Source organism: Megascapheus bottae, unplaced genomic scaffold (assembly GCF_031878675.1).
Source record: "Megascapheus bottae isolate mThoBot1 unplaced genomic scaffold, mThoBot2.hap1 HAP1_SCAFFOLD_53, whole genome shotgun sequence".
Lineage (NCBI taxonomy): Eukaryota > Metazoa > Chordata > Mammalia > Rodentia > Geomyidae > Megascapheus > Megascapheus bottae.
In genome coordinates, this window is record NW_028327559.1 from 750,246 (window position 1) to 778,225 (window position 27,980).

Genomic DNA, 27,980 nt, shown 5'->3' on the forward strand with positions numbered 1-27,980 from the left:
TGTATTCAAACAGAACCCTACCTGTATTAATCACTTCTGGAAAGGATTGTACTGCACCACCTAGCAAAAACCCTGAGAAACTTCAGCTTCCTGAACAACTAGCTGCAAAAAACTATGAAACGTAAGTAATACATTCCTTCAGCATTTGAAATGCTCATCAACTCCAGCCTTCACTCACTCTATTCATGAACAATATTCTTATGCCATCTGGTCCCTTACCTCTTGGAAAGTTAATAACCTTTGCTTCCTCTCTTACCACTTGGACACTTGGTGATTTCTTTCACATATCTTACATGCTAGCTTAAGCTCCCAGACTTAACAACAAAGAGGTTTTATTATAACAGTTCTAAACACGCATATATTTTGACCATATTTATTCTTTTTTTAATCTCTGCTCCTCTTGTTCATTTCTGGTTGCGTATCAAGCTCATGATTAAAAATGAAATTAATGTCCCCTAAGATATATTCCTCTTTGTTATGGCTGGTATCTAAAATGTTGCCCCAAAGCTATATGCTAAAGATTCGATTGCCTGCTGATATGCTTTTTACAAAGTGGTGGGATCATGAAAACTTTGTTCTCACCAAAGGATCAACCTACTCATGTGTCCATAATTTGATGAGCTATTGGGAAGGGATAAAAACTTTCCAATTTGAGCTGGGACTTAAGGTTGTTAAATGCATCCCTGAAATGTGTCCTTGTAAATGATGTTTGTTCTGCTCTCTTCTCTCTCCTATTTCTCTTCTATCTCTGCTCTCCAGTCTTCAATTCTCTTTCTCCTTCTTCCACTTCTCTCCTTTTTCTCTTCTCTCTCTCTCTCCTGCCTACTTAACGTGAATAAATGGCTTCCTCCTCCACATATTCCTGCTACCATGATGTTCTGCTTCTCCCCAAAGCAGACTGAAACTATATCCCAAAACAAATGTTGCCACCGTTAAGCTGATTTTCTTAGGTATTTTGCCATGGAGCTAGAAGGCTAGCACATTCATTTACTAGCTATTTTTTCATATATTTTTATTGTGATTAATAGAAGGGTTACATTATATTCACCAGATAGAAGATGCAATACTTCACAAACATTGATACCCTTTCTCATGTCTTGGTCCCCATTTCCCTCTCCCCACCCCTGCCCCTCATCTTGTTTTCCCTGCTTCCTTATCTATCCGATTTCAAATAACTAAATAAGCATATATACACTATATCCGATAACAAGGTGAAATACTGTAACAATATAAGATAGCAGAGGGACAGCAAAAGAGATGAGAGATAACATAGTACATTAAAGACAACAATCACTCATTATATGGCTTGTGTTTCTATATCCTGGAGGTCCTTTCATGTAGTGTCATACTATGTGGCCTTGTGTATCTAGGTTTTGCTCTATTGGAAATCTCTGCTAGGAGAGCCCAAGGTATCTACTGATTATGACAAATGAGGGAAACCATTGAGCCTATGTTCCTTTGAGTCTGGCTTACTTCACTTAATATGATTTTTCTAAGTCTTTCCATATCCTTACAGATGGGGCAATGTCAGTCTTTCTGACAGCAGCCTAGAATTCCATTGTGTATAAATTCCACATCTTGTGGATCCACTCATCAACTGAGGGGCATCTGGGTTGCTTCCATATCTTTGCTATAGTAAATAGTGCTATCTAGATATTTTCTTTACCACTGTTTGCAATACTTCATTGATATTATCTCAGAGGCACACTCTGACTCAACTTTCAGATCTTAATGATTCTTTTATTTCTTTACACAAATAAAATTTTCCATTGTCATTCAACTCTTCTACTCAGTAATCTTCAGTAGCTCTCTATTTCATCCAATAATAGGCCAAAATTTCTCCTGAACCAGGAAACAGAAACTTAAGTCTCTGAGCTAGCTAATTAAACTTCTAAATTTCAAAATCACCATCTATGCATATGTGTGGACATTTATATAGTAATATTCAAATGGTAAAAGATTCTTTATAATCTTTTCTATTCACCTAATGAATTATTCCCATCATCATATACTCTTCTACTCCTTGGTTATGATTCCCACTGTGATATCATTAACAATTCGTTATGGATCCCATTTCTTCTAAGTTTCTCTTCTTTCTACTCAGGATGGTTTTCTCACACCAGTAACCTTATGTTTGACCTAATTTTGATACGATTTTCTGACCCTGTTCGAGAGCTCCGACATCAAAAAGATATTCACCATCTTTCTAGAAACTGGCTTTGGTTTAACCCTAAAATGAGTAAATAGGTGTTCTTCATGAACTGCACTCAAAGCTTACTTGCTACTTAAAGCAAGACCTCAAAAAACATCACAACTCATAAAATCAATAATATCACAGAGTTCTTTTGTAAAGAACTTCAAGCATTTACATATATGCAATGAAACTGATGTGCAGTCAAAATGACAGAAACAGATGGTTCTGCCATCACTTTATATGACACTTGTTTCTCCAGGCAGGTGAACAGAAGGAACCAGTGGTAGAAGGTGAAAAGGGTCTTGCAATTTAGAACCCACTGAAGTATAAAATGCCACCAAACTTGTCTCAAATTAAAACACATTTTAGTTTCTTCATTTGAAATCCTATACTGGGTAAGATTAAAAATCTCATAACTACCCAGATTTAAACTCTGAGCTTCTGATCATCCGAGGCCTGAAAATACTGGTTTGTGATGAACAGGTCTTAGGGAAACAGAAGGGGCATTTCAAATTCAAGATAAAACTATATCCATTGAGAATCTATATAACTGTCCAAACAAGAGTTTTCAAGATAAAATATCCAATTTATTTTAAAGTAAGATGTTTTAAATGTTCATATTCACCAAGTTTCACCAACTTACATATTCCTTTATTTAACAGTGATTTATTGATAAGAAATAATACAGTATAATGAACAGAGCACAATATCTGGTATTGTATACCTTGGGTTTCCTTTCCTACCTCCCCTACTTGTTGATTCTGTAGAACTATAGTCCTGGAATAGAAGCCTGGCTTTATAAGATTCACTTTTCTCTACTGTCATGAAGCAGAATGTAGCATGTAAGTCCAGACAGTATTTGGCATTTTCTGAACAACTAAGTATAAACTCACCTCCTTCACTCACGTTCCTTCTCCTGCCATGACCTATTATGCACATGTTGAGCACAGTTCAACTCCAAAGTTCAGAGTGTGAAAAAGTTCAAACTTTATACTTAATGCTATGAATATTATCTCTCAGCCCAGAAAGCAGAATCACAATTCTGCCATTCTTTGGTGTCACTACTTTTCATCATTCACACTGCAGCTTAAATTTTGCACCAAAGAAAAGTCAAAACTTCCTGCCTACTAGCACATGGTGAATATTAATCCTTAGCGTCCATTCTTTCTTTCACAGTGTGTATCAATACTCCACTACCTAAATATAAGTCTGTGTGTGTGTGTGTGTGTGTGTGTGTGTGTGTGTGTGTGTGTGTGTCTAAGAGGCCTGGAAACACATTTTTCTTGGTATATCTATCTGGCAATTCTCCTTGGAGCTTCCTCACTCATTTCTGTGTCCATCTTTATATGGTTCTCTTCCCTCAGGATTCCTATGTCCAACTGTCCTTCTCCCTTCTCTAAAAAGATATCCAGTCCTTAGATTGATGGCTCACAGTCATTGGTAATCATCTCATGCTAACTGCATCTGCTATGACTGTTTCCAATAAGGTTTCAGTCACAAGTACAGGATTAACACTGGAAAGCACCAAGGAAAGCTTAGCACCCTTTTGGAGTAACCAAGGAAAAATATAAGCCAAAATGAATCTAACCATGATAGCTTTCTTTTGTCTTCTACTTTCAATATTACCCACGTGATTAGTAATAACATAACTCACTAATTTGTAATTTTCTTCTATCTATAGTTGGTTCCAGTTGGAAATGGAAGTGATGGGTTGCGCTCTGGCTTAGTGAATTAACCCTATTTTTGATCAACTTTCCATAAAATCTAACTAAAAGTGCCTATATTATAGCAAATTTGATAATTAAATGATATTTTAAGAGCCTGGAGAAACTGGTAACACTAAACAGTTATCTACTGGATGGGACCCAAAAAGTGATTAATGTTACCTACCCATCATGCCCAAGTCCTGGAGTGCTAAAGCACTCCAGTTCTTGTATCTGGGTCAGACTTGATCAACGTCCAAAATAAATTAAAAATATAGAAAACATTTTTAACAATATTGTCCATTCAGCCCTTAAGAACAATTGAAGTTTGCACTGCTAATTCTGATGAAATAACAAAAAAGACCATATTGAAAATATACGCGCAGTCTAAAAGATTTGCAATAGAGCAAAATCTTGATACATAAGGACATATAATGTGAAGCTTATTGAAAGGACCTCCAGGATGGTGAAACAAAAGCCATATAATGAATGATTGTTGTCCTTAATGTACTATGTTGTCTCTCATCTCCTTTGCTGTCCCTTGGTTATCTCATATTGGTATAGTATCTCACTTTGTTATCTGATATATTGAATTTATTTGTATTTGGATATTTGAAATTTGATAGGGAAGGGGGGAAAACCAAGACGGGTGGGGGGTGTGGGGGGGGAGGGAAACGGGTACCAAGACATGTGAAAGACATTTGTTTCAGAGTTCATTTGTTGGACTTATGCTAGGAAAAATCAACTAATGGCGATGCAGACAATAAAATATGAGGATTTACCTATCAAACAGCTTGAAAAACATTAAGAAACATTTTAGTAAAGTGCTTATACTTATTTTTAATCAGTCAGAATTTCATTTCAATATCAAGGCACCCTTCACAAACTTATGAAATCCCTGATGACTAAAGTACAACAAGATTCTGCAGGAAAAGGTAACACACCTAAGAGACTGCGATGAAGGGGTGGATGAGCCATGGCGTAGAAATCTAAGAGCAGAACAGCATAGATAGTCTATCAACTCCAGCTGGAGAGTGTTGTTTGCTTCTGTTTTCAGGGACAGAGTTCATGAATCATCCCATCAGTTTTTAAAACTTCAATCAGAGAAGTCAACTATTTGATGTGCAATCTTTATTTTCTTCTTTTTTTTCCACCCAATCCATAATATAGTGCAGAAAGAATATGTGTGTGAGGGATGCAAATAATAATCGCTACACCAAGTCGTCTTGGTGTTGACAGAAAAAAAAAGAAGAATTCCAGCAACAATGTGTGAATCACGGGGAAACCATTACTGATGTGGCCAGTTCAGGTCACTGTGTTTTCAGATTGGCGGCCACACAGAGCCTCCACAGTTCAAGTCCCATCTGACACGCACACATGCACTCTGGATCACTCAAAATAAAAACTGCTCTCCCTACACTTGTCTGTCTCCATGAGGTCAGCATTAAATAACTATTATGTCTGGCATAAACAGCAATGGCTGCTCTTTTTTTCAAATGCCACCAGTTCCCATTTTAAAGTAAATGCCATTTGGTCAAAAATATGTATTCGTCTTGAAATCTGATAGGACTGAGTTGCAAAGCACTTCTGATTTTGTGCTCAGAGTACTTTTGTGGGGAAATTGCCACTACCCACTCAGGCCTCTAGGGCCCCAGAGCTCAGGAATCGCTGAGCTCTGTCATTCTCGCCTACTTCTGCTGATTCCATGAGCCTTAGTGCCACCTCTGTCCATCATCATAGCATGTCTCTAATGTGTCTTAAATTTTTTCAAATGAAAATAGAATGACATTCAATGATAATTTTTATAGTAACTGTAAATTTACATTATTTTATTAATAAAAATCAATTGTGCAAGCCTCATGTATTACTGTTATACTGGACCCCAGTAATTATGAATACTGTCAATCTACCTTCTATTAGTAACATTATTCTGGAATTTTAGGGTTATTTTTAACCATTTTAGAACATATTAGTTTTACAAGTTCTCATTTACATACACACATACATACATAAGACAAACCCAAGTAAACCTTGCTTCTGATGTCTCTCTCTGTCTCTCTCTCATCTCAACACAACCCCCTTTCTTAAAACATTTATCAGGAAAACACTGACTAACACACTGAATTCATAACCTAACTTTGGGGATTGAAACTTCTTCCTACAATTACTTAATAAAAATAAATATTGTTAAAACCATTATCAATGCTTTGTTTTCATGCTAGCATATAAGTACTCTATCAAATTCTGAAGTACTTGTTTTTTGAATACATACCAAGAATATGACTAGCATTTGGCAGAGGAAGTGGATGAATATCTTAGTTTCCAGAATGCCTCTCTCTATACCCCTATGAACATTTCTAATTAGGGTTATGGCAACACTTGATAAATGTTCCAGGTTTCATACCCTGTAATCATCAGATTCTCATATGATTGGATAAAAAGATATTTGCATGATACACATGAAGCTGCCAAAATCTCTGACTGCTTAGTGCAACATCAAAGTAGATGGATGTGGTCCTGGGAAGGTAAAAGACAGAAAATTCCAAAATACTATGTCCCTCATTATAGCATCAGGTTCCGAGATTTTCCCTCAGTTCCCTCAACTTGAGAAAGTTACCAAGGGAATTGCTGATAACAGTATGACTCTTCTTTATAACTGCAGGGAACCTCAGGAGAGCAGTCATTATGTTTTCCAACTGTTTAAAAATAATTTCCTTTCTATAGCTGAATTTTTAATGTTTACTATCTGTAAAAGATGGTTTTAATGTACACGAAAGATGGAAGGCAAATTATCAGGAACTGCCCCTTCCCCTGGGAATTTCTATTTATAATGCGAAAGACATGAACATGAATGTAACTTCAATAGGAGTACATGAAGACATTAAATTTTAGGTAACAGAAGATCAATAGAAAGGTTATGCCAGACCTGAGGGAGAAAGAATCAAACCTGCTTGTGAGAACCTCAGAAGAGAACAAAGTGTAGACTTCGAAAGAGTGAACCAGAACTCACTGGGAGGATTTCAAAATGGAGGAAATCACTGAGTAGAACTTAGGCCAAGTTCTCAGGAAAGGGGAGATCATAGGCAATGACTGGAGGCCAAAAAGACTGAAGAAAGGAGTGAAAATGAAAATCAAAAAATAGGCCAATTCTACATCTGAAAAAACACTCAACTCAAATACATTATCCTCTACAATGATGCAGTAAAGAAAAAGATCATGTTAGGAAAAGAACTGTAAAATCTTTTTTGTTACCTCCCAAACTGTAAGTGAAAAGTCCAGCCTTCTTCCATTCAAATTGTTTGTCTCAGGTACTTATCACAGCAGTGACCAACTGACTGACACCTTATCTCTTTTTGTTTCTTCTCTGAGTCACTGTACTCTAGCAGTATTGACAACTTCACTGTCTTGAAATAGACCTAAAGCATTTTGAGTCTACCATTTCCTCTGCTGGGAACATTCACACTCAAAGTATTTGATATCCTTGTAACAATTCCATTCCTGACAACAGCTTGGCCTTTCATCAAATGTGACATTGTTTGCTGAAACCTCCCCTGATTCATCCTTTTAAAAATTCCCTATGCTCTCTTTTTCACCTGTTGCTCTATAACCTAGGTAACTTATTTGATTATGAACATACCTATGTCTATCTATAAATATGTATACCACATTCATCTTTTAATTTTTGTTTTCATGAGGGCAGGAATCTCCTTTTATCTGTGTCTGTTCACTTCTGAATCTCTGAAATAGTTGTTTGGCACCTGGCAGACATTCAATTACTATTTTATAACTTAAGAAACAAATAAATGGGTCAACCTGAATGAGGTTAAAATACCTCATTAAGATCATTAAGATAAAATTAAAAGTGTCAGAATACTCTATGCACATGTATGTACATGAAAAATGTGGCTTTCTGTGATTGGTTTGGGATGGCAGGGAAGGGTTTGGGATGGCAAGGAGGGAGAATAACAAAAAGGACGAGTATGCTTATGTGGACATGTCAATGTTAATGATGTCTGCAAAAAGGGACACTTTCCAGAAGAAAGTGAAGAGTAGCTGATTTGATAATTTTTTTTGCTAAAAAGTGTGAATAAGACAGAAAACTGGATTAACAGCGCAGGAATCCTCTACAGTTGTAATCCCCCCCCTTACATGAAGGAGTCTTGTCTCCCCAGGGAGCCAGGTGGCAGGAAGCCCTTCCCACTGTGAAGACTAGTTTGCAGAATTCCATGATTTGGGGGCTTGGGAAAAAGTGAAAATATGCAGTGTTTATGCAAAAATAAAGTCTATTCAATGACTTCAAGCCAGTGTTTCCACATGAAAACACCAAGACTGAAAGAAAAATTATGAAATCCAAAGATTAAATATAAAAGTCACTTCGATAAGATTAATGCATACTATGTATAATAAGATTCTTAGCTTCCGTCCTTGCAAATTATCAGTTGCCAAAGTTAAGGTAAGTAAAGTTATTTTCTACAAGGACTGTTCCATTTTCCTTTGTTATATAGACATTCATTCTTCTCCAACTGAAAAGAATTGCACATTGTAAGTGTAGATTCATAGTTCTCTATCCCCAAAAGAGAATCAAAGTAGCTCAATGTTTCTCAGTTAGCTAAGAGACTACTATGACATGTTTCCAACAGAGCATCTCTCTGGAAAACAATACTTGTGAATTATAAATTACAGAAACAAGCAACCCCTGGTTAAGGAAAAATCAAATGGAGTAATTCAGACTCTCCCAGAGTGACAAGTGAATAGCTTGCCTTGTTGTGTAAAAGAACAAGTTTCCTGTCTCCTGGCTGTCCTCTGTCCACTAAAGAGTCAACAACATTTTATTGTTTCTCAGTACTCCATTTGGTGCATCTCAACTTGCTTTTTATATTGCCTTAGTTTATGAAAATAAATGTTGTACTTTCCTGGTGGGACCAAAAATAAATGATGGCTCATACTGTACGTGGGTTCTTGCTCATGACAATCCAGACTGCTAACAGATTGTTAATATGTTAACAGTTCTATTATAAGATGCTCAAAAATGTAATTTTAAGGCCATTTGTGGAGCTGGATTCTGCATGCCAGGGGTCATCAGGACTGACATAGGTGAGAAGCTGTATGACCTCTCCACTCAGGTGTCTGCAAAGGTGTGAAGGGTGAGATAACCCAGCAGTTTAGGGTAGCAGTTTTCAAGCTGTTCTGTTTACCCAGGGGTAGCCATTTTGAGCAGAATATTAACTAAAATAATACAGGAAGTATGATCGAGTTCCTTTTGGTACAGAGCTACTTAAAATTAAACTAAGGATATTTCACATCCAGAATTTTCTGGCAATGACAAGGGTGAAGGAAAATTACCAAAGGCTGAACTCAAAGAAATTAGTATGTATTTTGCAGTTCCTATTCTCAAAGATATTGGCAGAAACATTTAATCATATGTGATCCAAAATATTTAGCTTTGGTGTTATTCACATGTTTTATTTATTATTTATATATGTTACTTACAAATTACAAGGTGTTCCTACACAGATTCTTGATACTGATATTATAAAGGGGAAGTCTAGCATTAGGTAGGAACCTCTGTGATATCACAAAGAAGAATATACAGAAACATACTTAGTCAGATAAACAGATAGGAGTACACTCCACACATTCATCTCGGTAAATTTTCACTGAATGAGTGGCAACATTTTGAAAGAAAATATTTAGTAGAAGGTTGTTACCTACTGTCACAATTGCTACCCTCAAACACTAGATAGTAACAGCGAAGTCCAGCTACTGATTTAGACTGACTCAGACAAATTTCATACAAGTCAATTTTCCTCAACACTTCAGTGCCATACACCACAGCAAATGTTTATACTCACAAAATTTCCATAAGTCAATGTGTACTCTTACCTTACGCTGTGTCGTTCAGTATTTTTTTTACAAACTAAAGTATTATAGAGAGTATTTTCACATTGTTATTATGTGTTTTACTTTAGTATTTGTGTATATTTATCATTTATACAACTGAAATTGTAGGGGAGTGTTTTGTTTTTTCAGGTGTCCACACCCCACCTGCTCATTCTCTCCCTCATATTACTAGGCAGAGGTGATATTTCAAGTAAACATGCAGAGCTTCTGTTTGCCAAGGATATTTAAATATTTTCATGATGATAACTTTATTTGGAAGCCAATTCTTTAAAAAGCCTTTAACCAGTACTCCAGATTTCCCAGCCTAGTATGTTTTTCCAGTAATTGCATATAAACGCATAGAGACAATTGCATGCTGATGCACTCTGACTGTTACAAGGCCCTGAGCCCAACTCTGAATTCCAAAGGTAGGTTCAGCATCACCTAAAACATACATTGAGTTTAAGGGAAAAAAATTCCTGAAAGAAACTAAAGAAGGCTCACTACTCCCCTAACTTACAACTAAATATACACAAAAACAATGGTAATATGCCAAGTGAGAAAACCCCAAATCAACTCAGACCCGGTGATCATAAGGCCAGTGGGATGTGTGCACTGCACTGCACTGCTGGCCACGGCCACTGGGCTACACCTCGTCCAGGTGAGGAAGAGGCTCCTTCTGATACGCTCTCCACAACTCACACGCAAGTCATTCCATACGTGAGAGCACGTCTGTTTTCTTCACAACTGTTATCTGGGAATAGAGCTATCTTCTTCCTAAAACTATTATAAAGGACTTCAAACTCCCAGAAAAAAATAGAACTATTAGTGTTTTCTGGCATTTTTACATTTGTGTTATTTAAATGTAAGAAAGAAAATGTTACTTTCTATAAGAATGCCTCCTAAATATAACAAAGCAAAAGGGCTAAAGAGACCAGGCCGAGCAGGATTCACAATCTTCCCAGGGCTAGAAGTTCAGCAATAATGTTTGCCTAGCAAGCAAATCCTAGAGCTGCCAAATAGAAAACAAGCAAAACCTTTTCCAATTGTATTCCCTCTGAAACATTTAAAACTTCTGCCCAATGACAATCCTTCCTGAAAAGGCCTTCTGAGGTCAGAGATACTTAGAACTGTGCGGAAGTATCAAGTCACATGGGAACAATGCATCGATGCAGGTCTTATTACTTGTGATTAGAGTCAGATAACTAACCTCACACTATGACTTCTAATAAACATTTCTATACTATACTATAGTATTCTTGAAAGAACTCATACTGCTTTACACAAAACATCTGCAGCTGTGAGGAGGAAAATGTCCACTGACTCACACTGGAGTTGGGGTATTTTGACATCATTTTCAAGGTAAGCAAACAGAGAGAGGTTAAATGACATTGGAAGGTCACATGTTTCCTCTTTCTGAAGGAAGATGATGGTTGCGTTGCAAATAAAGAGAACTTCAACCAGAGAGAATTAGTGGAGCAGTCACAATTTGACCTTTCACCCTCTGACTGTAGCAAGCTATTAGAATTGTGTATATATGTCATCGTTATACTATTGCATGAGAAATGAATTAACTAATTTCCATGCTGATACTCGTGCTGCTAGAAAATCATGCTTCCATTCAATTTTACATAAAAGTATACCAATGAATTTAGACTGTTCTACTAAATCTCATGTAATGTTAAGATTTTTATTATGTCAGGTAACTGAAACCATGTTCCCCATACTTCAGAATTTAACATATCAGAAAGCATGGAGAAGATACACAAATGTGTAGCTAAGTTGACAAAACTCGGGTTCCTTCTGAATTACTGTTATGTTTTTACTGCTGTCCCTGTAAGTCAGCAGTGTCAATGAGAAGCCTACTGTGTATGAATCAATAGATAATGAGATGAGTGAAGTTTTAGGATTGGAGGCCACTAACACTAGTTCTTTGCTATAGACTTTCAATCCCAGTTACAATATAATTATACTAACCTTAATTTTCCAATGACAAATTTGAACATTTATTTGAGAATCACAAAACAGACGTTCCTCTACTTACATGTTTCAAAATAGTACTCTTGTTGAATTTTAATGCAACCAAGACATAATTCATATCATAAAAGAGATACAAACTTGTATGAGACTTTACTTACAAGTAGTTATTTTCAGATAAATTTGTATAAGAAAGACAAGGATGTTTGTATGGCACAGAAAACATGTAAAGGGGAATTTTTAGGGATAGTTATGATGGAAATCAAGACAGTCTTTACGACCCATTTGATTGAATAGTATTGGTTAGCAAGGGTTAAGGGAGAATTTTTGGAACCAAATGTATTAAAAACTAGTTTGGAGAAAGAGAATACAATTAAATGAATATAGAAAAAAAGAGATGATATGAGTACAAAAGGTGAGAAAAATCAAAGGAAAAGCTGTCTTTTTCCTTGTTGGTATTGTTTATATCAGTTTCCCTTTGTCCTCCTCTATCAATCTTCCCTACCTGGGAGTAACAGAACCACAAAAGCAAAATGGAAAGTATCAGTGGTAAATTAGCTTTCTTAGCTAGTGATAGATGTCTCATAATCAGGAAAGAAATAGGATAGCAATACAAACAGAAACTCAAGTATTTTGTGGTATCCAAACTACTGCATATTCTAACAGGGTACTGGAACTAGAGTTAACAAGTTCTCATTTAACCTCCTCTTCATCTTTAAAAGCAGCACTCAAAAGTCTTCACAGCTTAACTTGACTTTCAAGATCATGCATTTGGGATGTATTTATCATTGTTCAGAATAGGGGAGGAAAGTGCCCAGGTAAAAGAAAGGCAATTTCGCAAAATGAATTAAAGATAATTCAAGAGAAAGGAGATTGACAAAGAAAGAAACACTTGCCACAACTGCATACATTTTACTTATTTAAGGTACAGATAATGAGATTTTATAATGATCCATACATAAGATTACCACATAAATAATTTTATTTTCTTAAAAAATGGGAAATGCTGACCAATTCTAATAGCTGAGAGATACCAGCCAGGTTTTTGAGGAAGTTCTTTAGATGGGAGGAATGATGAGTACAATAAAAGGACTCTGGATACCCCAGAACAGAAGAGCATAATAGAAGGAAATGTTTAAATAAGGAACTGTTTTAAGCAAGAGGTCATGAAGGGAATTAGCTGTTCCCACGAGTCCAGATGCTCCAAATCCACAGGAGCAATGGTAAGAATTCTATGTTTCACTGATAAGGGAATGAGGGGCATAAAAGAATTAAGCTGAAATAGACATCCTAGGAGGAACTGGTACACATGCCATAGCCATACTCCAGTTATATTTGGAAAGAAACTAAATCAGAACAATGTAATTGGAGTTACATTTCTAAAGCAGAAAATAGATTAAAAAGTAACAAATGTATGGCTTCCTTCTGCCAAGTCCTGGGTAGAGAAGGAAAAAATCCACAACTTCTCAATACTTCGCAAAGAACCACTAGTCTTGAAAATAAGAACCAGCATCCTAGCAAAAGCAGAAAATACAGGAAACAACATCACGAGACCGAGACGTGTCACTTACTACTCAAAGTAGTGAAAGATGCAGCAAACCTGCAGATTTTAACCATAGGGTTTTGAAATAGAACAGAAAATAGGGTGCTTGAAAAAGAACAGAAGAGGTTTACTCATCCTTCTCCTTAGAGTTAAGACCAATCTCCTAGTTTGTTCCTTGGTTCTAAACAAAGTAGAAACAATCATAAGCATCTGGATAGAACATAAAATGATCCTTGTACACTCTTCATGCAAGATAGACACCAGGAAGAAATCTTTTATTCAAGGAAGTAGGGTTTGCCCTGTTGAAGAGATAGGAGAGTGAGTAGGTAGGTGCTGGAGAAGGATCTTCTGTAGAATTATGAGTCAACCCAAGAAAACTAAATTTCTGTATCATAAAATTAGCCAGCAAAACAGAAAGAACAGTTCAAAAACATGAAACTTGCTTAGCTTGATTTCTGTTTATATTGGTGAAGTACTTGCTCATTGAGGATCAATATTTCCACTGCAAACGACAAGCAAACTTGACTAAAATATAAAATGACTTACGTCTGGAAAGCACTGGGGAGATTCCAAGGTGTTAAGAATTTGAGAACCAAGATCAAGGAGAGAGAGAAAGGATAAAAGCAAGAGACCTAAATACCAAATCACCACATGGAATGTACAAGTTCTAACATCCGAGCTGAAAATAAAATCATGGGGTAGTTGCTAAGAGATGGAGTAGGTAGATCCACTTTTAAGCTTTGTCACCAAGTTTATAAAACAAACTTTGACAGTCATAAAAGAGGACACGGGTATTTTCTGCATGATTTTACTGATGTTAAGGCTCTACTTTGCATAAAAATGTTGAAAGAAAGCAACATTTGATCGTTGGCAAGTGGCATGCAGAGATGGAGAAACTTGAGAATACATATACCATACTAGCAACACTCTCCTTTTTGAGAAGTGAATTTTAGAAGTGCCCTTAAGATAACAGTCCAATAAGTCACATTTTTATTAGTATTTGATATGTATTTTTGTGTAAATACAACATATGTATGTAAATACGATAAAAATTAGGCTGTATCTAGTATCGGTAACATTACTCCATTTATGAGGCAGCACTGTCATGATGTAATGACTTTCTAAAGGTCTCACCTCAACACAGCAATGAAATTCCAAAAGGGTGTAGAGGAGTCATTCCACCTGCGAACATCCTGCCCTGGATCCTCCACAGTTCATGTCTAATTCATGTCTTCTGCAAACACAATATACATCCATTCTATACTCCATAGCTCCCAACATCCTCACGTATTCCAACAGCAACTCAACAGCAACTCACAGGTCCAAACTCTCAGCTAAATCAGACATAACTAGACCTAAAACATGATTCATCCTGAGGCAAATTCTGTCTAGCTAGGATGTTTTAAATCAAAGTGTTAAGGTTAAGTGCTTCTCAAACACAGTGGAAGGACATACATCAAAAAAGAAATGGACAACAGGACCCACGTAAATTCACACAAGGAAAGCAACATTAGACCCCAAACTCTATACCAGTTCTCTGCATGTGTTCTCTATTGGACACACAGTGGTGGTTGACACCACAAAGCCTTTGGCAACCCTGCTTCTTTGGCTTTGTAAGTTCATCTATCATATATTTTCCTTCCACAAAGCTCTAAAGCAGAGAGAGACTGCAGAGAGGATGGGTTTTACTCCATCTTCCAGGAAATTGTTCTCCATTTCCACCATAGATTGGCTAACTATACTTCCATCAGCATTCTGTCAAATTACCTAAGCACTCTTCTTAGAGGATTCAGACTTTCTCTACAGCACCCTTCTTTCTCCCAATCCTCACCAGCACAAACCTCAATATGTTGCTAGTGACAATACCGGTTTTCTGGCCTGCTCTTCCAAATTCTTCTGGTTTTTATCCAGCTTCAAAGCTGCTTCCACATGTTTAACTATTTGCTATAGTGATAGTCTCACTTTTCAATATCAATTTTCTTTTTTAGTCTGTTTTGTGATGCAGTCGCTATACCACAGACTGGGTCAATCATAATCAGTAGAAGTTTTTTTTTGTCTCACAGTTCTGGAGACTGGGAAGTCTGAGATTGAGAGACTGCATCTGGGAGGTGCTTCGTGCTATGTCTAAAAAGACAGCAGGACAAACACAAAGTATGATAGAGAGAAGAAAAAAGCTCAAAGAAATTCACCTTTTTTTGAGAGACTTTTGAGAGTTAGAAAAGCCTACAAACCATAACAAATAATCTATTCTAAACATGGCAGTTGTAGCTGAACATCTTTGATATTTTCTCCAGTTTCTTACTAATTTAAAACACTTTGTAGTCTGTGAGCTGGGAGTTGTAAACCTTAAAAAGGTTGTATTATCAAACATTTAAAACAAATGTAGAAAAATTCATATGTAAAATCTTAATAAAAAACACATAAGAGGTAGAATACTAATTTATAGGAGCTATTTCCAAAAAAGAAATAATCTATAACTAAGTTTCAAACATGATTATGAACATAGATCACCATTTTAAAATATCTCTGGATTGAAAGAATGCCACGGTTTATAAAACTGTATTATTTCTGGTGAGATGATTTTTATGGCTAAGTAAAACAAAAGGTAAGATTTTAAGCAAAAATTTAATATCAATCAAACTGTTTTATATTATTTATTTTTTTCTTTTTTTATTGTAATTAATAAAAGGGTTACATGATATTTGCCAGATAGAAGGTGCATTCATTCACATACATTAATACCCTTTCACATGTCTTGGTACCCATTAACCTCTCCCCCACCCACCACCCACCCCCTGTCTTGGTTTTACCCCTTGCCTATCAAATTTCAAATAACCAAATACAAATAAATTCGATATATCAGATAACAAAGTGAGATACTGTAACAATATGAGTTACCCAAGGGACAGCAAAGGAGATGAAAGATAACATAGTAGATTAAGGACTACAATCATTCATTATATGGCTTTTGTTTAATTATTATAATATTTATCATCTAAGCAGAAGTGCATCTTGTGTATTGGAAACTGCAGCACCAAATTGTTGAATTATTTCTTAACGCTGCCTCTAACTTCCTTTACATAGCAGCAATAGATTTTGTTTTGATCTTGATTTTTTTAGTGATTCAGTCCATATAGAGAATTAATAATTAATCTGGTCCTAATATCAATAGCCTGTGAAATACTAAATTAACTGACATTCCGGATTCTTAATTACTGTTTTCCAAGTTAGCATTGATCTTTTCATGGTTGGCTATGGTGCACATTAGATATCTATAAGCAGCTCCAACAGCAACTGGGACATTGTAGGGTGCTCAATAATGTTTTATTGTTTTTGGTCGTGGGACCTGAACTCTGGGTCTCGGCATTGGCCCTGAGCTCTTCAGCCCATAGCTACCACCCTACATCTTGAGCCACAGCACCACTTCCTGCTCAATGAATTTTTGTTATTATTTTAGGAACCAGAATTGGCCACCACACAATAGAAAAATTATTGCTCACAAACATCACATTAATATATAAAAGAGAATGGCTATTAATATCTTTGAAATACATTGTGAAAATATGGCAAGAAAATAAAAAGGTAGCTTGTTAATGATAATCACACTGATAAGACTTATTATTCCTTGTATATTCTACATATGTTCATTCAGCAGGTTTCTCATGTTGAGTACAACAGACTACATAAAGGTAAAGCAAAAAGTAATTCTTGTCCTATAGGATTTAGTCTAGAAAGAGAAATAGAAATCTTATTATACAGGTGAAATTTGTTTTTGTAGAGCTCACTGTGAAACCAACAGTAAAAATACCTACTTAGTATGAGGATAACTATGTACATGTTAAGACTTGAAGGAAGAGTATAAGGGTAGGGCAATAATCTCTACCATGAAAGAAGAACCCCATACTTGGAGTTTGCAGTACATACAGAAATCTACATAATAGTTCAAGGTAGCTCTCAGGAACGAGAAACTACCAGAATAAATGAAGCTCATACCACTGAGAAAATCTGAAAAAGTTCTCAGGAAATTTGTGAGACCTACATACATACACAGTTAATTATTTGAAATGTAAATATAATTGAGAATGCTATATTTATTTTTAAATCCGTATTCCCAGTGATCACATAAGTCCTGAGTAGAAAGTATATCAGAAGAAAAATCACAATTGCAAACATGAGAAAGGGTAGTAATGTTTGTGAAGTAATATATCTTCTATCTGGCAAATATAATATAACCCTTCTATTAATTACAATAAAAATACCTTAAAAAAGAAAATTTACATTTTCAGACAGTATTTGTGGAGCATTATATTTCTGCTTTTGTTAGCTCCAATTTCTACAGGCAGATCTACATATGAACATTCCTGGACAGTCTTCACTTTAAAATGTTGATTCAGTACCCAAGTAATTTTAACTCCCTTAGTCCATAGGCTATGGGAGTGAAATCACAATTTCAACAAGTGCTGGAGGCCTAGGATGTATAGGTATAGGTACCAGAATATACCTAGACAGCTTTATCATATCCATGTTCCTCCATAATGCCTAATATTCTCTATGTGATCCATTCTTGTACTAGAACTATTACTCTTCAAAAACCTCAAGCTGTTCAAGGAAGAATTGAGCTTCTTTCCCAAAAGAAATGCCAGTTACTTAATAGCAGGGTATATACCTCAGATTATATCTTAACCTTTCACCATTACAATTGTAATTATAATTAACTTTTGTTGAGTTTTTGTTGCAGACCCTGTTAAAAAGAGACTTAAATAAATTAGAGATCTAATTAAACTCGACAGTTCAGTAACTATTTCTTAAATGCTTTCCTCTCCCACATTTTTTACATTTTAAATATATTTTTGTAATTAATAGAAGGGTTACATTATATTCACCAGATAGAAGGTGAATTACTTCACATACATTGATACCCTTTCTCATGTCTTGTTCCCCATTTCCCTCCCTCCATCCTCGCCACTCATCTTGTTTTCCCCCTTCCCTATCCTATTTCAAATAACCAAATAAACATATACAATATATCAGATAAAAGGTAAAATACCGTTACAATATGAGGTAACCAACTCTCCCACAATTTTTTTGCCAGTCCTGGGCTTAAGCTCAGGGCCTGAGGACTGTCCCTGGACTTTCTCAAGGCTAGAACTCTACCACTTGAGCCTCAGCACCACTCCTGGCTTTTAAGTATATGGTACCAAGGAATCGAACCCGGGTCTTCACGTATGCTAGTCAAGCACTCTACCACTACGCCAAACTCCCAGTCCACTCCCACAATTTTTATAGTTAATTTTCAACATAGCATCTAGTGAGTATCACCAATACATTTGTTCACCCTGTGTCCCACCATTTCAGTGCCCCTCTCCCTCCCCCAAATAGATAACATACATACCAGACAAAAGGTACAGAAATCACAAGTGGTGGCAAAGGAGAAAACAGACAAACATCAAAAAGACAAAAGGCAAAAATCAAAAGGCAAACAGCAAAAACCAAAGTCTTATCTCCATCTCTTGTAGTTCATTTCTATAAATCGTATTTCTGTATGATCATATGCACATAGCTATTGAGTTTTTTGATCTAGAATGTGCCTATAATTCTCCAAGTAAAACATTGGAAAGTAAAAGACAAAAATTCACTAGGATATGATAAAGTATACAGGACTGTGAACACTCACACTGTAAGACCAGAGGAGGATATTATTATTCTTCTCTTCCAAAATCTCACTATATAATAAGCACTGGTATTTCTTGGCATGGTGGCTTTGAAGGCTCCTGGGCATCACCTCATTTCTATATACTTTAAAGCCAAATCAACTCTCATCTCACCTTACCCTCTCTCCTGTATTTCTAAAATAGCTGCACAAATGGGGGTTTAAAGTGTTAAAACTATGACTGGAATTAAGAAAGGGAAACTAATGTGTGTGTCCAGTCTTAGAGATCAAGAACATGCACAAGCATTGACTTGACTCATTTAAATCTTGATGTTTTCAAGCAGTTCCTATGTTGCTCTGAGTGTCTATTAATACCGAGTACCCGCTCTGCCTCACTCAGCCTTCACATTACTACACCATTTCTTTTCCAGTTAGTTTACCAGATCAATATAAAGTTAAAAATGCTGATGGAACTATTTGAAATGGAAGACTAGGAGACTTAAGGGGGATTATGTAGGCTCTCAGAAATGATTTGAAGAGTTAAATCTCTGTTGGCTTTAGAAAGATTTTTAAAATTGACATTCTGGCACATTGCTTCAAGGACATAACAACTTTGAAGTACAACAACCGAAATGATAATGCTAAAAAGAAAATATCTACTCTAGGACAGCAAAAGGCTTAAGGTAATCTGTCCCAGTAATAAGTTTTAAAAACTGTACTCTCCATGATTTGGAGATGTACATCTTTGAGTATGATTTGGAGAACAAGGAGAGCCAGCAAGGTCAGTATGTGAACTTGGCCTATATCCAAGGAACATATACAGTCTCCACTCAAACCTTTCTGTCTGGAATATAATAGGCCCTGAGAGACAGCCTATGAGCCAGTGAACTTGACCCCAACAGCCATCCTTCACTTTTCTCACCTCCAACACCCTCCCCCGCAAACTTCTTCCCTCTCCATTAAGTGTCCCTGGCCCTAAAGCTGTCACACCTTCCCAGGAAAGGAATCATTTCTAGTTTCATGTTGCATAATATGAAGCAAGGATTTGAGGACAATGGTTTCAAATCTAATTATGGTACTACATGGACCTCCTGTCTGACCTCGGCTTTCAAGATCAATACAGATGTTTTGTCTGTTTCCATCATCTGGGTAGTTTTCAAACCAAAGTTAAGTTTACTCCCAGGTTCAGTGCTGAGTCTTTCTAGAAGAGAGCCCTTCCATATAGAAAGGGCACACTACCATCTAATGGGGCATCTTGGCCTTCAAAACTTTCTGGTAGGATCCATGTTCCCAGCCACCCCCTCTCCTCCCCCCCCCACAGATGGGCACTAAAAATATTTGTAGGGTGAATTAAAGGGAACGAAGGTAGTTAGAAATTTTGTTAGTGTAAACTGGGTACCAGTGGCTCATGCCTGTAACACTGGCAACTCAGGAGGCTGAGATCTGAGGATCTGAGGTTCAAAGTCAGCCCAGGCAGGAAAATTTATGAAACTCTCATGTCTAATTAACACTATGGCTTAACCAGAGAGTTCTAAGCATCAATCAACCAATCATTCAGTCAGTCAATCTAAGGGTCAGCACCCAGGTTCTGAGTTCAACACTCAGTTCTGGCATGTGTGTGAGCATACTTTTGTGTGTGTGCGCGTGTGTTTATGCATGTGTACACACACACGCACACACACATAATCTTAACAGAGCATACATTTTTTTAAAACCAGGTTCAGAAAAGTTGGATGTCTTGCTCAACATCACACAGCTCATGTGGCAAGATTGGAACTAGGTAATCAGTGGCTGATCACCTATTACTGGTGTCCTGCTTGACATGGAGGCTAATAATGCTAACATTCATTAACTCTACCAATAATCTCATAATTTAAAAGAAGACCAAGGGATGAGTACATTTGTATAATGGTTACTACTGATTGTCATTATTGACTGAGTTTCGTGCCTGTAACCCCATCCTCCCATGCATATACATTCTCATGTAATCCGTCTTAGAATGTTATGAGAGGACAGATGATACTTTACAAGTAGGGAAACTGAGGCACAGAAAGTTCAGTTGTTTCGCCTGGGTCACCACACAAGTCCACAGCCACTCAGTAGCTGGACCAAGGTAGACCCCAGAGACCTGTGCTCTTTGCCTTGAGCATTGACATCCCCAGGCATAAGATGGGAAGCACGATCTTCAAGAACCATTTTTTTGCCAGTCCTGGGCCTTGAACTCAGGGCCTGAGCACTGTCCTTGGGCTTTCTCAAGGCTAGAGCTCTACCACTTGAGCTACAGCACCATTTCTGGCTTTTTTCTATGTATGTGGTACAGAGGAATTGAACCCAGGTCCTTGTGCATGCTAGGCAAGCACTCTACCACTAGAGCACTCCTGGCCCAAGAACCATTTTTTTAAGGCAGGCTGTACATCCAGTGTCCTGCATGGACTGCCAGGAGATGCAGCAAACCCAATGGACTTGATGAGACTCAACCTCAAACCTACCAAGTGCCCATGCCATGTGGTGGACACACAGAGGGCAGGTCAAAGAGGGAAACAAAGAGACCTATGCCAGCGTGAACTGGGTGGAAGCCACAGGAAGACCACAACGGCACAATGCACAGAAGTAACTCCCATTACTCTGCTGAGACTCTGGGCATTCATCACAGCAGAGCAAGAAATGGGGTGCCCAGGACCTAGAAAAGACCCAGGACCCTAGCAGCAGACAGCGTTGGAGCCTTTCACCTGGAAGGTCTTTGGAGCCATTTGGATTCCTTTTCCAATGATCTTCCTGGTGTGATAATACACATTCTCATTCACACATTGCCTTGTGGATCCTTCTTGATGTTCTTCCCTTACGTGGAATGCCAGAAAACATACTGACCACCACAGGACAGGGTGGCCCAATGGCATTGTCTAGCATACACAATGCCCTGGGTTCAATTCCTTAGTACACAGAAAAAGCCAGAAGTGGTGTTGTGGCTCAAGTGGTAGAGAGCTAGCTTTGAGAAAGCTCAAGGACAGTGCCCAGGCTCTGAGTTTAAGCGCCAGGACTGGCAAAAAAAGGAAAAAACAACTGACCACATAGAAGGTACTTAACAAGTGTCTACTGGTTGGCCAAAGGACTGCCCACCCAGGCCTACCTGGCACTGGTCATTTTAGAGCTGTCTAAGGAATCGATTTTATTTCAAACAGGTTGTAAGATACTATTTTCTTTTCTTTTCCTTTTTACTCTTCCTTGACAATGAAGTGCCTTTGAAAGTTCCTAAGTGATAGATATTATCCTACAATCAAATGTTACCCTGCTGTTTGATATCTATTCAAATCCAGTCTGGGCTAACTCTCATGTGCCAGATGCTTGGGTTGAACTAAGTTTGCTGAATCTTCAAAACAACCCTGAAAAGGGGGGGGGGAGAGAAGTGGCAGGGGAGGGGGAGGAAGGGGGAAATTCTATCGTCTGTTTTCCTAGATAAGGGAACTGAGGCACGTGCGTGAGTTTATTTGTTCACAACATGGTGGACCTGAACTTGAGCACATAAATGAGTTCACCAGCTCATAAATGGCTGGGTAAAGGTTTCACCTCTGTTCTCTTTGCCCCAGAGCCCTGGCTCTGTCACCTCCATAGAAGCTCCTGGAAATGTCTTGGTGATAAACATCCAGATGACCATGGCTGTGATAACCTTGTACTGGCCAACACCTATCACCTTGCTCTATCCTATGTAGGTGTCCACCTCATCACTTAAAAGAACAACTTCATTTGCTCAGCAGAGCCTCTGTGAAGCAAAGTTCTTTTTTTTATCCTGAGGAAGAAGCCGAGACTAACAAGGTGGAGACTTGATCTCCACAGGGATGGGAGTTCAAGTCACAACCAGTGGCCTCTAGATCAGATGCCATCTACCTGGTTGGGAGTGGAGGCTCCAATCTCAGCGCACCACTCTCAGCTCAACCCATCCCATCCCTCCTCCACCCAGAAAGAACAAAAGGAAACCTTCCCTGGAAGCACCAAGCAAAGATGTCAGCATCCTGTGTCGCCATAGCAACCAGCCCTCCTCCATCTCCTCAGGAGGAGGGGGGGGGAAGCAAAAGTCAAACTGAGCCTCCTGTGGAACATTCTGTGGGTAAACACCAGGACCAGTGTGTTTGGGCCTCTGTTTTCTCACGTCAATAGGGTGAATCATTCTTGGAACAGGGGCTCGGAAGCTGACCAGGTTCCTAAGTAGATAAGGTTAATGGTGCTCTTCCAGAGATGGCGGGGTCACTTTGAAAATTAATCCTGTTTTATTTTATTTTCTTTCCTCTAGAATGTGGGCTTATACATGAGCAGATTCAAAATCAGAGAAGAGAAGCCAACAGCAGTTCCTGGCAAGGGATCTGTAAGCATTACCACATCCCCTTTTAGGCTGACATCATCTTATTGCCCATCTCTTGGCAAGGTCTTGTCAACTTGAAGATTGGCAGATAGGAGAAAGAACACAGCAAGAAACCAAGGGATGTGAAAGCTTGGTGCCACTGTGTTCACAATGTCTAACCTGAGTCCTGGTGGAGGCCTTGCTCATTCCTAGTCTAGTTACAGACTGCAGCTATGAGCAATGATTTGGTTTGGGGCTCAGGGGTTGTTGGGGGGAGTGCTTTTGTTGCCAATATTTGATCTTGGTAGGAGAGGATGTGGAAGCTGAGGTTAGAAAGACAAGAAGCAGTAAGCTATAGGACCATGTAGAAAGAACATCTCAGACCAAAGTCATAAGCAGGTTCCAGGGTAATAACTACTCTCTCTGGATGGAAGTGGGTAGTGGGCTCTATAAGAGAAGTGTGGGGGTGGGGGGTATGGATAGGACATGGAAACTGTGGTGGAGGGGGGAGTGAACTAGGAATGTGATGGAAGTTTTATGCTAAATATTGTGTGAAGTCATTGGCAAATTCTAAGGCAAAGCAAAGGGAAGGGGCTATGTTATTCTCAGAGCCTGGCCTATATAACCAGTACTCAAACATGGGATGAATGAGCTGAGATAATGCACAGAAGTGTTTTTCAAGCAGTGAAGTATTGCAGAAAATTTTGAGATCACAAAACTATTGCAGACTTCTAGGTAGCAAGGAGGGAAAGCGAGAAGCATCTGATTCGTAGAACACCCCATCCCTGTGAAAATCACTCCGAGCCACATCAAGATGCAAAGCTGGCAAGAGCCCCACCCACACAGACTTCTGAAGAAATCACCAGCAAGGAATTCTTTCTTGTCCACCAGAGACAGAACAGGAAGGTGAAGAAGGGCAGGGCAGGGGGGTGGAGAGGGAAAGCCCTGAGAGCTGAGATCTGTGTGGCTCTGGTGTGGAGGAAGTAGGTTCTAATGAAGTACTGACTTCCCCACTGACCTCTTCTCCACAATGCAGCTGCTTTATTAGAGCCACTTGGTGGCTGGGATAGCCAGAGTTGTGACTGAAGAAGGAATGAACAGTGGGACCTTGTTGCAAAGAAGATGTGAGCTGGAAAGTGGGGGGAAGGGTAGTTCAGGATACAGGGTGTGCCACACACACACACACCCACACACACACACACACAGAGCAGCAGTTTGGAGCAGTAGAAATTTTGTCCTTTGGCTCATGTTGACTGTGCTGTTTGGAAATGCCATGCTAAGGAATCCATGGTTGTAACAAATTCATGGATACATTTTCACTTTCATGTCAGGGAGACAAAGAGCTGGACTCTGCCCACGCTTAGCTATAGCCGGCAGGTTTCAGCACTCTGGACAGCAGCCAGGCGGGTTCATCAGCCTGATGAAGATTCACTAAGACTCCCAGGCTCAATGGGGAAAGCCAGGAAAACCCACCCATAGTGTCAATTGGCAAACATCAAGCCTTGCCTGACCCTGTTTCCATTTCCAAGAGAATTAAAGAGGAATTAAAATCCAACAATCTGGGATATAGGAAAATAATTTCTTACCGTACTTGAAATGTGCCGTTGCACTAAAATTACATGGAAAGTGCACATATTTTCAAAAGATTTATGATGAGAAAGAGGAGGAAAAACTCTAAAAAGCAGTTGGTAGGCTGTCAATAAAACTCAAAGAAACATGAACTTGTTGAGAAGTGGTTAAATAAATGGAACTACCTTCATATGGTAGAATACTATGCAGTCATTAAAACTGTTTCCAAAAACTCAACAATGACCTGGAGAAACACTTCAAGTACCAATTTTGAAAATGAGGGCTTTTTAAAAACAATATATAATGCAGAATCTCAATCTATGCATGAATGTTCACAATAGCTTAATTCCTTCCTTTCTTCTCTCTTTCCTTCCCTTTCCTCTTCTCCCCTTTCTCCACCATCCCTCTTCACCTCCCTTCTCCCCTCTCTCCTCCTCCCTTCAGCCCCTCCCATTTTCTCTAGGGTTTGAACTCAGGGCCTTTCAATATGCTATGCAAATGGCATACTACTTGAACCATGCCCTTTTTTTGTTGTTGTTTTTAAGATAAGGGCTCACTTTTTTTGCCATCTTTCTATCTATACTTCCCAGGTTGACAAATGTGTACCACCATTACTATCTTTGTCAAGACGATGTCTTAAACTTCCTGCAGGGCCAGCATTGAACTATATATAATCTTCCCAACCGATGCCTATTGAGTAGCTAGATAGTGGGCAGCAGACCCTACACTAGACTATCAGCTTTGTACATGCTGTATGATTCTGTTTATATACCTTTTTGAAAATTATAGTTACATATGCACTTATGGGGTACAAAATGGTATGAGCGTTGGATGACTAAGTCAAGCTAATTAATAGAGGAGTTGTCTCAAAAGTGTTCAGGGAGTTTTTGTGAGAGCATTTGCAAATGTACTCTCAGTGATCTGGAAATGTACCTATGCTCAAGTATTAGCTATTTCACCAGGTTCTGTAACAGATCTCCAAAATGAATAATAAATAATTCATGCTTACTCCTTCTGTCTAACCAAGGCTTTATGCCTTATGATTGGCCAATGGCAAGACTAAAGAGAAGCAAATTGGAGTGTTCCAGAGCCTGCAGATGGAGTAGAGGTTGTGAGGACTGGGGCAACACCAGGGTGTTGATTTCTGTATTTGGGTTTTGTCTGGCCCATCCCTGAATGTGTCAGATAAAACTACAGATAATCTCTCTCTCTCTCTCTCTCTCTCTCTCTCTCTCTCTCTCTCTCTCTCTCTCTCTCTCTTCCTCTCTCCCTCTCTCTGTCTCTCTCTTTCTCCCACCCCCTGTTTCTCTCTCTCTCTCTCTCTCTCTCTCTCTCTCTCTCTCTCTCTCTCTCTCTCTCTCTCTCTCTCTCTCTCTCTCTCTCTCTCACACACACACACACACACACACACACTTCCATGCACCAAGGAGCTCATGCTAAATGATGGTCAATGCTCAATCAATCAAATCTGTGACCAGGGAAACCTTATTTTACACAACCAATGTAAATTTCTTGGTGTTGAGGTTGTGTCAAGGTTATATTCAATGGCACAGTGAAAAAACTGAGCCAAGGGCACGAGAGACGTCTTTTTTTTTCTTTTTTTCAAACTTCTTACAAGCCTATAATTGTTTCAAAGTTAAAAGTTAAGGGTAGCAGTACATGCTAAAGACACCTCAGTTTTGCTTTAAAAGATTAAAGAAAAAGAAATGCAAATTTTAGCTGAAAGGAAACATTTCATTATATTAACTGTGATGGGGATTTTTTTTGAGAGTTAATGGAATAATGGTCATTTACATATTCTTTCTTACCCATATTTTCTTTTCTAATTTTCTAGGGTAAATATATATCACTGTGGGAATCCCAGAGGGATTGAGGAATATTTGATGGAGGAAAATAAATACATGCCAGGCAATAAAAACATATAACTATTATTTGTTTAAAAAGAGACTGACTAAAAATGTATAAAAGGCAGAGAAGAAAAAACACTGGAAATACAAAAATTTAAGAGCAAAATGGAATTATCCGTTAAACACAATGGGAAACCATGGGGTCTAAAACCAATGCTGTGCAGGACCAATGCAAAAACCTTGCTCAGAAGACAGTCAAAGAACAATGACACAAAATCATCATCAATAAAACAGAAGATGTGGGGAACCAAATTTAGAGATTCAGCATGCCGCCAACTGGTGTTTCTAAAAAGCAACCCTTTAAAAAAAATAGGACAAAATCAGAGAGATAAAATGGAAAAATACCTTCCACATTTCTGGATGACCCAAATTCATCATTTGAATAGAGACCATGAATGCCACTCGTTAGAAATAATCCCATAACTGTTCTAGAATTTCAAGGGCAAATTCAAAAGTTTGTTCCACATAGCTGGGTGTAGCAAGCTACAACAAGACAGCACACAACAAGATGGCTTACCTAGAAAGACTAAAATGCCACACTGGGCTCACACTTTTCTCCTACAGCATTAAGTTTGAGGAGGGAGGGTTTATTTTTCTTCTCACCCACTGCATTTCTAAGTGGCTCATGACAACCACCTCGACCCAGCCACCTCGATAACCAGCAGTAAAATTTATTAAATAAAACCACTGCTCATTACTGATTAAATCAGCACAAAACCCACTTGCCTCAGTATAACTTTATAATATCTCCAAACAGTGGCTATCAGCATAGGAATAGATGGTCTTAGCCCCTGTTATCATGCACAGTATGGCTATTTTGCTCAACTTGAAGGGTTCTGCTAAATAAGGGACTAAGAAGAAAATGACCCTTGCTTCTCTGAGATGTAACTGCCTCCTTAGAGAGCAAAGGAAGATTGGAAATCCTAAGTATATTCCAAAAGTGAGAAGTTACAAAACCACTGGGGCGACATGTGTCTATGCATTTGAAAGGGAACGATTAGGACACCTAAAAAAAAATTCTTTCACGGGAGCAGTAACAACATTGAAACAAAAACATCCACAAGTGAATGGGCAACACACACACAGGGTTCACACTTGCTATGTGAACGCATTGCACTTGAGTCAGGCCACCAGCCCTTTTTGCATGGGTTATCTTTGAAGATAAAGGCCTGCTTTCTGCCTTGTAGCAGCCTGGACTGTGATCTTTCTATCTGTGCTTCCCCT

The 27,980-nt window shown here is 38.3% G+C and overlaps 1 long non-coding RNA gene across 1 annotated transcript; it reads left to right on the forward strand.

The window, feature by feature from the left end:
* On the forward strand, positions 1 to 27,024 carry LOC150039655 (uncharacterized). Its single transcript, XR_016534275.1, has 4 exons — positions 1 to 121; positions 23,233 to 23,304; positions 24,008 to 24,186; positions 26,684 to 27,024. It is a non-coding gene; the product is annotated as an uncharacterized LOC150039655 (long non-coding RNA).
* The last annotated feature ends 956 nt before the right edge of the window (positions 27,025 to 27,980 follow it).